The sequence below is a fragment of the Python bivittatus genome, unplaced genomic scaffold, assembly GCF_059951505.1.
Source record: "Python bivittatus isolate LINGU-HERP-01145 unplaced genomic scaffold, Pbiv_v1 ctg000190_np1212, whole genome shotgun sequence".
Classification (NCBI taxonomy): domain Eukaryota; kingdom Metazoa; phylum Chordata; class Lepidosauria; order Squamata; family Pythonidae; genus Python; species Python bivittatus.
In genome coordinates, this window is record NW_028277042.1 from 9,114,250 (window position 1) to 9,130,344 (window position 16,095).

Consider the following 16,095-nt stretch of genomic DNA (forward strand, 5'->3'; position numbering starts at 1 on the left):
TAAGACCTCTTAGCTGGATTTTTGCAATCATCCTGCAAGAAAATTGCATGTGTTGTCACTTATGATTATTCAACATATCAACCTAGGCTATACAACTGCCCTTTGAAGACCTCTAGATTTTGAATGTCAAATTGCATCAGAACATTTATTATAAATTCAGTGAACAAGCTTCATACACCACAGAAAAGAAGGACGACATTTAATCTAAACTGCGTGAAGTGCAAGGATGAAAGAGAACAACTGAATAACACAAACAGAATATGGATGGCAAACCTAGTTGGGGACAAAAATCTTCCTATCCTTGCTTGAAAAAAAAAAAAAAAGATTGGTCAATGGAAAGAACTGATGAAGTTTATTTTGAATTATTGATAACATATTTTAGAATGGCTAATAATTCTATGCATTTTTTTAGGAGGATCTCCCCTCATACTTTTTTTTTGCGACCCCCAATAGGATGGAAATAACATTTTTAAAACAAAATACAGGAGTGAAGCAACACAATGCAAAACTAGTTATTGCAGAATAAAAGCACATAGCATACTATATCATTGCAAGCAAGATCTTGTTTTCCTTTCTGCATCACTGAAAGTTTTGCAATTTACGAGGGGCAAGGGATCAAAAAGATGGTGCTATTCTCAGCTGAAACTTGAACATGTGAAATTGCCCACCACAGATGGTGAGAGATAATATCCATCCACTTTATTATACTCAGAAAAGTAGGCTGATTTCAATGCAAAAAATTTCTAGCACTACTTCCCCAAAGAATTCTAGAAGGCTTTTCTTCGTTCTTTTGTCTCTGTTTTTGTACATGCACTTACATAAAATCCCCAGTGGGCTGAAATTACAAAACGCCACCATTTCCAAAATGCCTCACAACTTAACTGCTTTCACAGAGGGAAAGAGTTGTTATTGTTAAACACAATCAAACTGTATTATACCTCTGCATGCTCTTATGTACACACCAAGATCCATATATTCTCATACACATACTCATGGACACATACAGACTTGTCGTTTTTCTTAGTAAATGCACTATGTTAAGTGGCGCAGAAGAGCAAAAGTAGTGGTTTGCTACTAAGCTGAAAGTTTAACAAAATCCCTGTATGAAGCCAACCTAGTTAGCAATATAATAGATGCTTTATTCCAATTACAGCCAACCTCCCAAGTTATCCTGCTGACAGAGCAGATATTTGTCACCCACAAGCAAGCCTCACCTAGCTGTGACAACGTTTTATACTCTGATTGCTTCATCTTTGGAAATAAGAATCAATATATAACATTCTTACAATCTCTTCGAAGGACTTAGTTCAGTGGCAGCTTTGCAGATAGCAGTCTTATTTGGGTTATATTTCATGGAGGTAAAATTAGTTTAAAGAAATCAGAGGAAAAGGGAACAGAAAAACAGGGAAGACAGTTCAAATTTCTCGTTGTTTGGAAGCAGTCTTAATACTGTGTTAAAATACGACATCTAATTTCAAGACAGTTTTCTTCCCTTCCTCTCCTCCCCCCTCCCCCAAAAAACACTCAGTTTTAGTACCTTACTCTGGGCATGCTTTAGAATTTTTTAGGTGCATTTTGATTATGGGTTTCAGTTTACTCTGTTGCCGCAAGGAGGTGTAAGGCACTGAGTTGCTCTGTAGCTTTCCTGGCTACCTAGATGTAATTTTAAGGGGACTGCCCCCCTTCTCATCCTGTTTTCCTTTTGTATTTAATAGAAGGATTAGTAATACAAAGGCTACAGAATGTTGGGGAGATTTATTTATTTATTTATTTATTTACTCATTCATTCATTCATTCATTCATTCATTCATTCATTCAGTTAAACTTTGCCATCACCCAACTCCAATCAAGCCTGTGCGGCTCACAGCATACAAAACAAAACAAAATGCAATCAAAAGAATAACACATGTAACAATAAACAAGGTGGGGAATCCCGCTAGCAACAAATGTGTCTTGCACCCAACTAGGGGCTCCAACCATCCTAGCTGAAACTGGTGGCCAGTTTCTGAAAAAAAATATTGGGATTTCCACCAATTTCCAGTGGAAACCCAAACTAATACAATATATAAGGAAGAAAGCAGTCCGGTAACCCATGAAAAGTTTGGTCTTTCCAAGTGTGTGATATTATCACTTTACTGCCTTCTGCCACCAAAAATAATAGTAACATTAAAAAAAAGTGTTCATAAACTTCATTGGAGTTAGTAAATTAGAATTCATAATTAGTAGTCTGTCTGGGTATGGACAACAAGAGAGAAAATTACAGAATCCAAGTAGTATTGTTAGTATTACAGTTCTTACAAAGGTCAGATTTATTGTTTTAATAGAGTTACTGCAGCTACATACAGCTGAGCTTACCAGGACATGCCAGAATGGGACCTATGTCTAAGAAAGAAGAAACCACAGTTGTTGGTCTTAGCTTAAGCGATGCTACTTTTACTTGTTCTATGAACTGATGAAATAATTCCTGGTCTCCAATTCTGGGATAGAAAAAGCCCCATGAAATCAATTTCTCAAGGGTCCCAGTCTGTTTTGATCCCAACATGACGATAGCTGGAGTCCAAAATAGCTTTGCAAGAGATCTGATGGAGGTGGAGACTCCACAAAAAAAAAAAAAAAAGTTTCCCCATTCATCATAGTCCTTTCAAAGGAGTGAATCCTTTTCCTGGTTAAAAGGGGAGGAAGAGAAGCTCGCAAAAGAGTCTGGCAGATGTCAATGGCTCTAAATTCTAGCACTTTTTCTCATGGCAGACCATCTCCCACTATCCATGACTTACAAACTTTGGATTTTAACCCAGAGAATCATAATCACAGCTTTCATAGTTGCTGTCAGGCTTGAACAAGTTCACAAGAATCCAAGTGCTTCTGCTAAGTCATGTTTATTCAAGGAAAGTTAGGAATTCTAATCACTGCTGAGTTCCAAGAGTTCTTTGTGCCCTCTATAATAGACTGCCCAACCTGCTCTTTTCAAGGGGAGAGTTTCTATCTGCCCCCTGCTTTTGCAATGATCAGATCTGTCATTGTGTTGTTTTTTAGTGACTCTGTGAAATCTAATTCTTTCAAGAGTTGCTAGAGAGTCCATACCACCACATTGGCGAAGGACCCAGAGAAGTGCCAGATCTCTTGCAAAATTGTTCTAATAATCGTGGAGACTTTCAGAGCAGTGAAATGCTGGAACAGTTTCTTTAACAGTTTCTGTTTATATCTGCATGGTGTGGGGATTTTCTAATAGTTTGCCGCTCAGTCTTCTGAACCTCAGAGACCACAGATGAGCTCTTCTGCTTTGAGTTCGTCATAAGCAATTTCTGCTGGGTTTTGATGCTATATTGCTTCTCCATGTTTCTGCCTTGCTTCTTGAAAATCCCAGACAAGAATCCAGACTTACAGAAATAATTTCTAGAATGCTTCTTATAGGTCATATAGAACTACTTTAGAAACACTACTTGTTTCTAAATTTTTATAACATCTCTTTTTCCCAAGGTTTCCAAATAATTTGTTCTTAGCTTCATTTTCTGTGCTCAAGTTAAAAATGTAATATGGGGTAATGGTTCCAGAGATACAGTTCTTTCATCATAAAAAATCACTGTGTTTTCTGGCTTTATAACTAGTTTTAGAAGCTTAAGTTGGACATGATTTTGTTTAAGAATCTTTCTTTGGTGTGTAAACTGGCCTGATTCTGAACTTTTGGAAGAATTCTCTGTGTTTCTCATTTATCAAATTGATAAAATGGTAGGGTACTAAACTAATGTTCGTGATTTCACTTACAAGGTATCTTTGACAACACAGAAGTTTGGCAACTGAATTATTGTCCTTCAAAATTCATTGATTCCTGAAATTTAATATGGTATGTGCAGGTTAGCTGCACAGTTTTGTATGTTTCATCTATCTTATTAGATGATTGGTGAATGTATCCAAATGACTTCTGTAAAGACAATGCTCTATATTTGTTGTTGTTGTTGTTGTTGTTGTTGTTGTTGTTATTATTATTATTATTATTATTTTAATGTATACAATGAGCAGCTTTGAAATATGTAGCTGAATAGTGGGGGTAGGGGACGTCATCAGCAAGTTTTAAGCTGATATAAAATATTTTCCCCTCCTTAACCCATCTGCTAAATGTTTGCTATCTGCTGTCACCTCTCATTAACATTTTCTTTCTTTCCTTACATTTTATTTGCTCTGATTGTTCTACATACATTAAAGTCTAGTCTTTATTAATTTGAAAGGATAGGTTGCTTTCTACATTGGTTATCTTCTAAATGTATCTCCTTAGGCTATGCTTTGTGTCAAATTTCTGGCTAAGTGGAAAGGAAGTTACCATTTTACTTTTTTTTTTTTTAAATTCTTGGAGAAAAAAGTGTTCCTGAATTTCTCAGTAATTTTTAAACAAGCGGCCACAAGGTTAATTCATCTGGTCCGTTCAAATGGTTATGTGCTAAAGGAGTAAATCAATACACTGCTATATAGCCAACCTTTCATGATTTTGTAAGGAATCTTGAGTCAAAGCAGGCAGATATCAAGACATTCACAACTGTCTAAAATACATGTGTTCTCTCTGAATGTTTCCAAAATTTGGTTTTCCCTGAAGCTTTCAGAATTATTCAGAGGCCAAAAAGAAGTTAGAGGGTCTACAAAATACTGAAATACCTCTCTCAAATTTAACAGATAAGAAAAATGCCAGGAGATGGAGAGGAATACGCTATAGTTTTGTGACTAACAAGCCTAGCTTACAATCAGTGAGACTGATTTTACAAGATTGTTCAGTTGATGTGCTTTGGGCAAGAGACCTTTAATTCATACATAACTTGGTTCTAGTCTGTTTTGTGGTTTTCATTAATTTCCTTTATTTTGGACAAGAACTCAATATTGTGGTGATCTTAGTAGATTTGTTTCTTATTCTGAGCAATAACCAAACTATATTCCTTCCTTATTCCAACCACTATCATTAAACAATCTACATGCTTTAAAATAAATGGCAAGGCCTGAAGCTAAAAGGGTAGATAGATGGATGGATGGTTTATGTGCCATCAAGCCATTGTTGACTCTTAGCAACCACATAGATAGATTTTCTCTGATTTGCCCCTAACCTGGTGTTCCAACAGTGTACCCATCACCACTGTAACTGAGATCGTCTACCTTGCTGCAGATTGTCCTCTTCTTCTCTTTCCTTCCACCTTTCCCAGCATAAGAGCCTTCTCTAGAGAGCTGGGTCTTCTCTAGAGAGCATAATGTATCCGAAGTAGGATAATTTGAGCCTGGTCATTTGTGCCTCAAGTGAGAACTCTAGTTTGATGTTTAAGGATTCATTTGTTTGTTTTCTTGGCTGTCCATGGTATCTCAGGAGTCTTCTCCAACACCAAAGTTCAAAAATGTCAATACTCTTCCTATCCTGTTTCTTCAAATGATAGGGCAGTTATATGAGAGGAAAATGGGGACAGAGCAGAAATACATTTGCCTGCATTTGATTCTTCAGGTTCTGGGTAATATATGAAGTAGGGTAATGTATATACAAAAAGGATGGTGGATCTGCCCATTTTGGATACCTGCCTGAAGAGGACCAGTTTGGTAAGAAGGGATGGAAAACTATAACAGACTATGTATAGTCTCCAAATGTTAGAATATACTGATTTTAGAAATACACTGTATGAATTCAGGACTAATTACAGCTGAGTCAGGTTATCCTATTTCTGTAACTCCTTTCATAATATAATGGTAGAATATCTATTTTATTATATTAATAAAGTCCTATATTGAATCCCTGACATTTCCAGATACAGCAGGAAGAACTCCTGATTGGCAGCAACTCTCTAAATTTTCACTGACTCTTGACATTAATAGATCAATGGCTCAGCTGAATATGCTCTATAAATCAATGGCTCAAATCTCTGGTTTGTAATGGGTTCATAATATTAAGGCTGCCCCATCTGGGTTGCAAAAAAGGGGATGACTTGTAGGAGGCATCAAAGAGGCAAAGACTTTTTTTTTTTTACAACCCAGATATGGGAGTCCAAATATGCACGTTTGGTATAGTTTAGTATAATGTATGAATTTAGCCATCATGATTTGTAAACTCTAGTTTCTGAATTAATATGTATGAATAAGGTTACTGTGGTTTGTTAAGGAAAACATGGCTAAAATCATGCCTAAGTACAACAGACTAAGTTAGCCAATATAAGAAAATTTCTTATGATCTCATTGTGTTGATGCATCTGACAGGATAAATTCTTTAAATTTATAATAGAGCAGAGAATTGCCAAGTCAAGTTGTAGCAGCTAAGGCTATTTCCTTCTTTTTTATTAAGCACTTTAGACTATGATTACAATCTATCTATCTATCTATCTATCTATCTATCTATCTATCTATCTATCTATCTATCTATCTATCTATCTTCAAATTGGCTTCTTGAACTCTTCCCCCCAAACCCCCCCCCCCTGTTTTTCCATCTTTCAATCCCAAGGCTAAACATTTCTTCAAGTTGTGAGAAGGTAGAGAAAAATCTATGAATGATTAGAAATATATGTATATATTTTTCCTAAGATGAACTTCATAGAACCAAACTATAAACAAGGGAATACATTTTCTCTGGAAAACGTATGTTACAGATTAGATCGCTTTGTAAAGAGATCATGGAAAAGAATACTTGCCAATATAAAATCTATCAAATGCTTGAATAATTATTGTTTCCTCCATTATACACACACAACACAGAACATCGGTTATATAGCATGAAGTCACTCTGTTGACTTCATGCTATATAAGCATTTGCAAAACATGGTTTTAATTATACTACTGTGGTAGTTACTGCATGAATGGTTTACTGTCAACAAATGAAAGTTTTTGTTTTTGAAAGGCAGTGGTTCAAATTGTTTAAGAGAGCCACATATCCAGATTTAGCAGCTAATTTTATTTCTCATTGATTTCACAAACAAAGAATGATTGAAATGTTTCTTTCAGGAGCTAATTTCTAGCACTCAAAAGCTACATATACACACACCAGTAAAATTAGAGTTGGAAATTCATGCAACAGTTAATTTTTGAATAGGGAGTTTCATAGGTATAACCTCCATGCATTGAATCTTAGCAAATTATATGTGCTGGTTTACTTATGCAACCTGATATTTTAAAAAGAGTATCCATTAAAACAGATGTCCCACTAAAACCTAAAACTGCTTTTTAAAATTTAATCAGTGAGCATTTCTTAGTCCAAGCAAAGTTGCCAAGTCTTGCAGTTTGGAATCGACTAATTGGCAGGAGAAATTGCTGGTCTGGATGAATCTAAGAGCTGGGCACCACGTTCTCTTTTGAGCAAATGCATATTTATGTTGTGCATTTGTTAGATGTATATCACATCTTTTCTCTGGGTCCTCGAGGGGCCTATATGGCATTGCTCTTTCCAATTTTATCCTAACAAAAGCAACTCTGGGAAGAATATTGTGCCAAAAGTTAATTAATGGCCCTAAGTTACTCAGGAACCTTTCATGGCTGGTGGTGGATTTATTCTCCTGCTTTCTCTTTCTCTCTCATGGCAGATTTTCTGACCTCAGATTTATCTGAAAACTGTTCTTATAACAGCAGCGTGCATGATAACAAATGTCAACAAGATCAGTGACATCTGCAGCAACCCACAATAATGTTAAAATGACAACACACCCATGATGACATAATCTCATAAAATGCCACTAGTATATACTTGCATCTTGAAGTCTGCTATCACTGTGTTAAATTGTGGCATTTCATCACACCTCATATGCCCCCTCTTGCCCCCTACAAATATCATGCCTCACTTCCATTGCCTCACCTCAAATACATTTTTAATTACTTTATTCCCAGTGTCCCTATGCTGCTACCAAATAGGATTTAACAATTTCAATCTAAGTTGATTTTTTTTTTTAGAATTAAAATACAATCATTGTAATTTAAATTAGTCATGCCTAACTTGTCCCTTGAAATTCAGTGTGTCAGTTCAAAGATTAGTAAGTCTGGATCCCGCCCATCACTTATCCAAAATAGCTTACGAGAAACTATTAAACAGTCAAAAGATTATACAGTTTCAAAGCAATTAAAGAAAAATACAAGCTTCCGGATAAAGTGATCAAAGCAATCAACATGTAAAAGTCCTAGCAAAATATCCTGTTATGCAAGAGGATTCTGTATTTCTTAAGTATTTGATTATACAATCCTTTATCCTAAATAGTTTATTGCTAGCATGCTCATCTTCATAAGCTCTCTTTTGTCCCTGCTACATTAATTGCATTGATTTTTTCTTTTCTTTTGTTGTAGCATTTGTTTCTCTGCCAGGATGGGATGCTGATGAGTTGTTAGTGAAACATTTTGCAGAAACTTATGGGAAAAAACCTAACCAATATTTATAGACAAAACAATACTGGAAATACTATAGAAGTTCAGAAGGAATATTTAGAATGCACTTTTGTAAAACCATTAATTTTGATGAGGCTCATACTGGTAGAGTTGATCCCAAAATTTTAACTGGTATTACCTTACAAAGAGACTCATTAGTGATGGTTTGCATTGTCTGGGGTTAGAACCTAAACGAGGTTACTCTTAGTTAGTACTTGGAGGGATATTATTGGTAAAACCAGGACCATAAGCTAGAGTGGAACATTAGGGTAGGCTGAAGAATCCTTGGTTCTTGAAACACTGCTGAAAGATAACTCCCACCACTATTCACCATATTGGTTGAGGCTGAATGAGCAACATCTGGAGGGCCAAAGGTTCCTTTCCTCTGTTTTTTGGTGGTGGGGTGAGTAGACAAGGTAAATCTGAGCATAGGGAGGAAAAAGGCTGAGACTGGGATCACGCATTGCGTTATGTCATAATGTGGCTCGTTTGCTTTAAAGTAACGCATTGAATCAACTATTCATTGTGTTTAACCAATCATGGTTTATAGTTCGGAATGTGCGCAAATAGACAATTAGGATTGAAATCACAAATTGTTAAGCAACCCTTAGCTGAGCAACACTTAGTGTGATGTGCAAACTCAAATGCCAGCATCATGAATAATTCAATAATTCAATAATTGCATAACCACAAGTATTGTTCATATCATGGTTGGGAGCGTGAGAAGAAAAGGGACCTGGAATATAGCTTTTGGCGAGATGCTGAGGACCATAGAATTGTTCTTGGCATTATTACACCATATTTTCTCTCTGTGGTAAAGAAACTAGCAAAGCTCTCGATATATTTTTCTCTTGAGTTAGAATACTGATCAGATCTTTTATTAGCCAATGGCACAAGTCAGTAATTGATGTCATTTAAAAAAAAAAATCTATTGCTGAAATTGGCTGCATTGTCCACTGTCCATCAAAGTTAATTTTGCGCTAGCACATCACATTTGTCTTGGCCTTCATTTACAGTTTAATTGGGTCAGGGTGGTATTAATACTCTTTAGATGCACTGCACAATTTCTGTAATTAATGTGTCTGAATACCACATTATTACCCAACGAATACTATTAAAAACCTAGTGAACCTTGGAGTACAATAGATTTCAGTAGATGCTGAAAGCAAAAAGTAGTGCTCTCTTGAAATGTAAGAATGATGCTATCTATGCCTCTTTGATTATTTATGCTGGTTCAACGATTCAAGGCTCCAACCTCCAGTCTTCCCCATAAGGCAGATTCTCCATCCTTCTGGCCTGCTTACCACCTCCTTGCTTCTCCCCGGAAGATGGCAGGGGCTACAGCCAGCACTAGCCTTTAGGAGCTTAAATCCACAACACAGGCAAACTTGTACCTTGGTTTAGATTTACTACTTGTTTGGTTTAGACTTGGTTCAGACTCACTAAGACTATTCCTCTCTAACTTTTATAAAAAAATAAGGAAGAATCTGGTGGAAGAATAGCTGTCAGCTCTTTTCTTAACCAGTGGCACAAGTTAATCCTTTTTAAAAAACGAAATGGGAATCTATTCAAATTGGTTAACACAATGAAATGGTATAATCCTATAGTAACTATGCTTGAGATTATAAAATATCCTTTATAAAGGTCTATGCTTAACTTTCTGATTGGTTAGAGTTTTGATGTGGAAATGTGGCTTATGTCCTCCTCTTCCTCCTCCTTCATTTCTTCTTATAACCGAAGGAAAAATGTGTACCAATTCTGTCTCCCCAAAAAGACTTGGAGTAGCAGCAGTCTGATTTCAAGTGAAAAATGATGGAATTAATCGGTAGCATTGTTAAGGAATAGAATAGTGGGAGCATTTTAACCCTAGCAAAACCAGAGAACTACAGGTAGTCCTCAGCTTACAACCACAATTGGGACTGGAACTTCCATTGTTAAGTGATGTGGTTGTTAAGTGAGTTGTGCCTGATTTTATGACCTTTTTTGCCATAGTCATTAAGCAAATCATGCAGTCGTTAAGTGAATCCAGTTCCCTCCATTGACTTTGGTGTCAGAAGCCCCCTGGGAAGTTCTCAAATGGTGATGACATAACCCCAGGAAGCTGCAACCATTGTAAATACATGCCGGTTGCCAAGTACCTGAATTTTGATCCCATGACCATGGGAATGCTGCAACAGTCATAAGTGCGAGGACTGGTCATAAGTCACTTTTTTAGCACTGTTGTAACTTTGAACAGTTGTTAAACAAATTGTCATAAGTCGAGGACTACCTGTATATGGGAACAGATTATGCCTCTCCCAAGCAAGATTGCTGTTTAAACATTACAGGAGTGTTCTTCTTTCCACTCACCTGAGCTGATTTTCAGTCAGATTGTTTTGTTTTTTGTTTTCTCCAATGAGGGCTAAGGTAACTCAAAGAAGGAAGGGTCTGTTTGTGGTATTTCACACCACCCAAGCAATTGATAACAAGACGTTTATGTAAAGAGACATGCAACCTTGCCTAGCATCCAGATGCGGTAGATATCAATTGTGCTCACGTAGGGACAAAAAGGTGTAAACCAACCAACCAACCAAAAAATAGTGCAATTTCTGAAAATCAACCACATTCCACGTTTTTAAGTATCTTTGTTGGCCAAAGGAATACCGGTTTATCCTTGTTTTCTGCTGGGAAATTGTCCTTTAAAAATGAAAGATAAGTATGCTCATGTCAAATCGCTATTTTTTCCCCCCTTATCCAAAGGAATATGCTGAAACACAGAAACTTTGTCTACCAAAATGTGGAACTACCTCCCTCTCAAAAAAAAAAAAAAGAGAGAGAGAGATACTAAAAAAAATCCCCATATATAGTTGCAGATGCACTTGTATCTAGCGTGTATTTTCATTCAGGCCAAAACACATTACTGAATTCTTAGATTTAGTCAGGGTGCTATGGTTTAATGTCAGATTAATTTTCCTTCTATGTTTTCATCCTGTTGAAGATAAGGAAGCCCATCAGAAAAAAAGTGACATGAACCCTAATTTGACACTGCAAATATAGCCGAATAAACAGGGAATCAAAGCAAGACTTTTAAAAGCTAAGCACTCAAATCCTTTTGGATGGATGGATTTGTCAGTTTTACTTTTTATTGTTTCCTATTTCACTTTCCTTCCCACTTGCTTTTTAAAAAATCTGGACCGGTTGTTATATTCGTTCAAAACTAAATGAAAAGGAAGTTGTGGATTGAACAGCATTCCAGTTTTGTGGGATTGTGTGTGGGTGTACACACCCAAACACACATGTATATAGTGTACATACATATATCACCTGTCCTACAGTTTCTGTTACATAGAGAAAGATGTAAAATATTCCTGCATAGCTTTGGTAAATCTTGTCAAAAGTCTTTTTCTGCTTCTGTGATTTTCATTTTTTTAACCTAAGCAAGAAACTTTCATTTCATCACAGGTGTTGCTTTAGTTAGATTTCTATTTCAATTTAGGAAATGTACAAAGCTCACTTTCCAATTATTAATATACAGGTCATCTTCTTCCTTCAGGGATGAGATGAAATTATCTTATTCCAAGTTGGCTTTGGATGTATGACAACATATCCAACATTGTCTTGATTTTCTGAATTCCTTTCATTTTCTTTGCTCTCCTGTCCTCAGCCTCTGTGGTGTTACCTGATATTTAAGCTGCTTGGCCTGGACAACCCTAGTGATGTATATCAATAGATTTTTGTAGTACTATAGCTAACATGACAATATTACAAAGCCATAAACAAAGTCACGTTATTTCTCATAGGCTGGTAGATTTATAGGAAGATGAATAAATGAGGCAAAGGACAACATGATGCAAAAGCGAAGGAAAATAATTCAGCACCTAGGGGACGAAATAAATAAATTTAAAAAATTAAAAATACATTGAACTCACTAATGCCATACAAAATAAGGACAATGGCTTTAGTTCTTTTATGCAGTATGTGCTAATTTTAATGCAAAGGCCTAGGGCATTCTCAACAACAAAGGAAGTGTGTCTTGAGTTGCTGAAGCTGACTCTGTCATTTGGGATGAACAAATAATTTGGGATGAGCAAATTTATCAGTTTTATTTCTTTGTTGCTTCTACACTGTTTAATCTTAAATTCTGTCAGTCATTTTTATTTCGGTCAAAGACCAGCATAAATCTTAAGTTTCTTTCATTCCATTTCCAGCGTAGTTTGCATTTCTTCTTTTTTAATCATTAACACACTTTTCTGCATTTTTATTTAGATAAGTGCTTGATGAGATTAAGGAAACTGAGCATCAATGAATATTCAATGTTCTTTCAATTTGCATGTTGAATCAGGAGTTTAACTAAGCTTCCATTAAAATGCAGATCAAGTTAATTTCTTCTATCTCCCTATTTATCATGTTCCTGGACTCTAGGTTATGGCATTTTCCATTATATAATCCATAATAAAGAACGTTTAGTTTTTGGATATCCAAATTACTTGCTCTTATTTCTGAAAAGAAACTGATGCCTTAACGATTCATCATTGCTCAACTTCTGCCCAGAAGAACAAGCAAAAAAGCGCAAAGTTGTTCTTGAGCTCAATCTGCTTCCTGATGATCACATGGGAGATACAACCCTGCAATTTTCTTATCTATAGTACTGAAGTGGGTAACTTTGCTGTTTTGTTTTGTTTTTACTTCCCACTCTAGCCCACAGTCATAGGGTTCCTTCATGGTCTTGGGTTCAAGTTGTTCAATGGCCAGATCCTGATTACCTTCGAAGTCCAGGCTAGGTCAAATAGGTGCTAACTGCAAAGTTTTTCATAGCCTTTTCCCTTCAACTATTCATCATTATTTATTAAGAGCAGAGCTCTTTATACTTCACCCGTGTAAAAAGTTTAGGACTGTTTCTCCTACCTAGCTTTCAGAATCTTCCTTATCATATCGAGCGATGGGTCAGCAAAATCAAGATCAGCAAATATTGCGATGTGACATGGGAGACACTGATTTGATCAAGAGAGAGCAAAAGCAACTCTCCTTCACACACAGGTTTCCCTTGTAGTTATCCCTTGTTGCTCATAACAACTGTTTGTTCCTCATTTTTGTAGACAGTGGAGGGCCTCTTTTCTTGACCTGACTTTTGTCTAATTACATGGAAAACAGCTTGATGGTACACAAGGGGAGGACCTTCCAGGCAAGAAGTCACACTGAAACTTCTGTCCTGTGGATTTAATCTATCAAAAGCAGGAAATTGATAGCTATAGTTAATAACTAAGAGATAAGCATGAAAAGGTCCTCAGTGCTCATGACACAGATCAGACTCCACAAATAATGTATTAATTTATCTCTCTTAACAGCAAGTTTCTTTCAAAATTCTTATTTGTCTTGTATGTTTGGGAGAGTTTATAGATGAATGTTAGCCATTTCCTTACGGCCCAGTCTGTAGTTTCTCAAATATAGATCCTCAACCATTTTTTCCTATTCCATCTCAGATCTTGAATAAAAGTGGAGCTGTCTCTCTCTTCCATTTCTAATGTGAGAGAAAAGCAGTTTGGGCTACTGAGTAAAAGGGGGAGATTTTGGGCAATTTCTGGATTTCCCTGGCTATTTCACACAACTGGCTGGCTGCTATGGTACAAAGTCCTGTCCCCTCCACTCCTTCTATGTTTGAATAGTGCTGTAGAAGCTTGGTTGATTGGCCAATCAGTTTCCATGTTTAGCTATTGGAACTCCCTGCAAGTTCAGTGCAATGCAGAATGTATCATGTATTTAGGGACTGGGAACTCAACCTGGGGTAAAAAATACAATAAAGTTTATTTGGGGTAATTCATATATAAATAGTAGTTGCTATGATAGAACTCACAAGGATAGATTTATTGTATAAAGCTATCATGAGCATAAAATGGGAAAAAGAACATCTAGTGTCATTCTCTAGTAGCCATTTCCTGTAAAAATGAGGATATCTGTTTAATAGCTGTATTCACATGAATATTCAGTGCTTTCTTATTACATATGTCTGAGTCCATGTTCTATAGAGATGAAAATACTATGGAGGATGGGAATGGGAGACATCCTGCACTCTGCATTCTTTGAAAATTGCCACTTTCCTTTCCTGATATCTATGCTTAAAAAGCAGATAAAAGAGATACATCTAAAAGATAGAAGATAGGATGGGCCTGGATGTACTGATGCAACTATATTAGTATTTGGAATTGGTCAGAATGTTCATGCACATTTATTTATCTGAGACAAGCACTTCTCCTCTGTTAAGCAGCTTATTGGTCCCACTTGAATTCTGGTCTCCATTTGGATTATTTGCTTACTTGTTACAGTAAAAGTGAGACCACTACTTCTCTTTGCATCCCATTGAGAACAAATAATTATAATAAACTTGCAAAGGTGACTGGGGAAAAAGCTATAAAAGCAAAAGATGGGTGGATGGAAGTGGGGAAGGATGGAAGTAGGGAAAGTGTAACAGAAAGATAGGAGCTGTTCTGCAAATATGTTGAGTGGAATTGTTTGATTTTGCTTAGAGATGCAGGAATTATCTTTGCCTTGCAATGTACGTGCATTCCTCCTAGTGAAAGTAGGTTGATGATAGAACCCTGCACATATTTTTTTAGGGAATTAATCCCCTCGGAAAACTTATCTTCAGATAAACATGCTTCTACCTTTCCCAGCAGGGGTTAATATGTACTGATAAGAAAAGTGATTATGAAATCTTTAGCTAATATAAATTCTATAGGTTTGCATCAAGTTTTGGATTTTAGTGCAGCTTCATTTTATGCAAAGCCATGTGTCAGGCTACAGCACGCAAACAGATAGCTGGAGATCAGCAATGGAAAATTCAATGCCCCATTGCTGGAAAAATTGAGTGAGAAGAAAATTGATCAGCAATACAATCTGAAAAAGCCAGCCATCGCTGTGCAAACCTAGAGCCAAATAAATTGGAATGGTATCAGATCATTCAAGTTTGATGTGACGCAGGCAGAATTGATAAAATGAGTAAGCCATCAGATAATCCAAGGAATTAAGCACTGTGTGTTTGAGGGTAGATATTACTTACAGAACAGATGTTCTGCTGCATATGTATGTGTATGTAAACACAGAGTAAATCTCATTGCTAACAGAGCTAAGTCTATACATCAGTTACAGAACTGTCAGTGTTAAAAATGCATCAGTCTGGGCCTACAAATTCAGGAAAAAGGAGATAGATGAACATGCCTAGATAACAGGCAACAGATACTTACTGAAGATACATACAATATAGAATTATATAAAAATCACAGATTTGAAGAATGATTATTTTAAAAGCATTCATGACAAACCTTTCATATTTTATTAAGCTTTCACTTCACACTAGCCTTAAGCACAACTGAATGAAAAGATTGGCTAAAGCTTTGATTTAGGAGCCTGCTGCCAAGTTAGCTTGATCTGTTTTCATTCCATACATAGGAAATCCTGCTTTTCTTCCTTGCCTAAGGCAAAACTTAGACTTGGGTGGTGTGGTTCAGATTCCTACTCAGCAACAAAGCTTATTAACTGACCTTGATTGAATCTCTATCTATCTAACCTTCATTAAATAGCTAACATAAAATGGACAGATATATTTTCTCCTGAACCCATGGGGAAAAGAAGAGGTCTATGGTGATGGGATACAATGGGTAAGATTTTGCACTAGGATGGGGCAGACTCAGGTGCAAGTCTCCAAATATAGAGCTCACTAGATATCTCTATGCTCAGGATATAGCTATGAGGAGATAGTCCCATGTT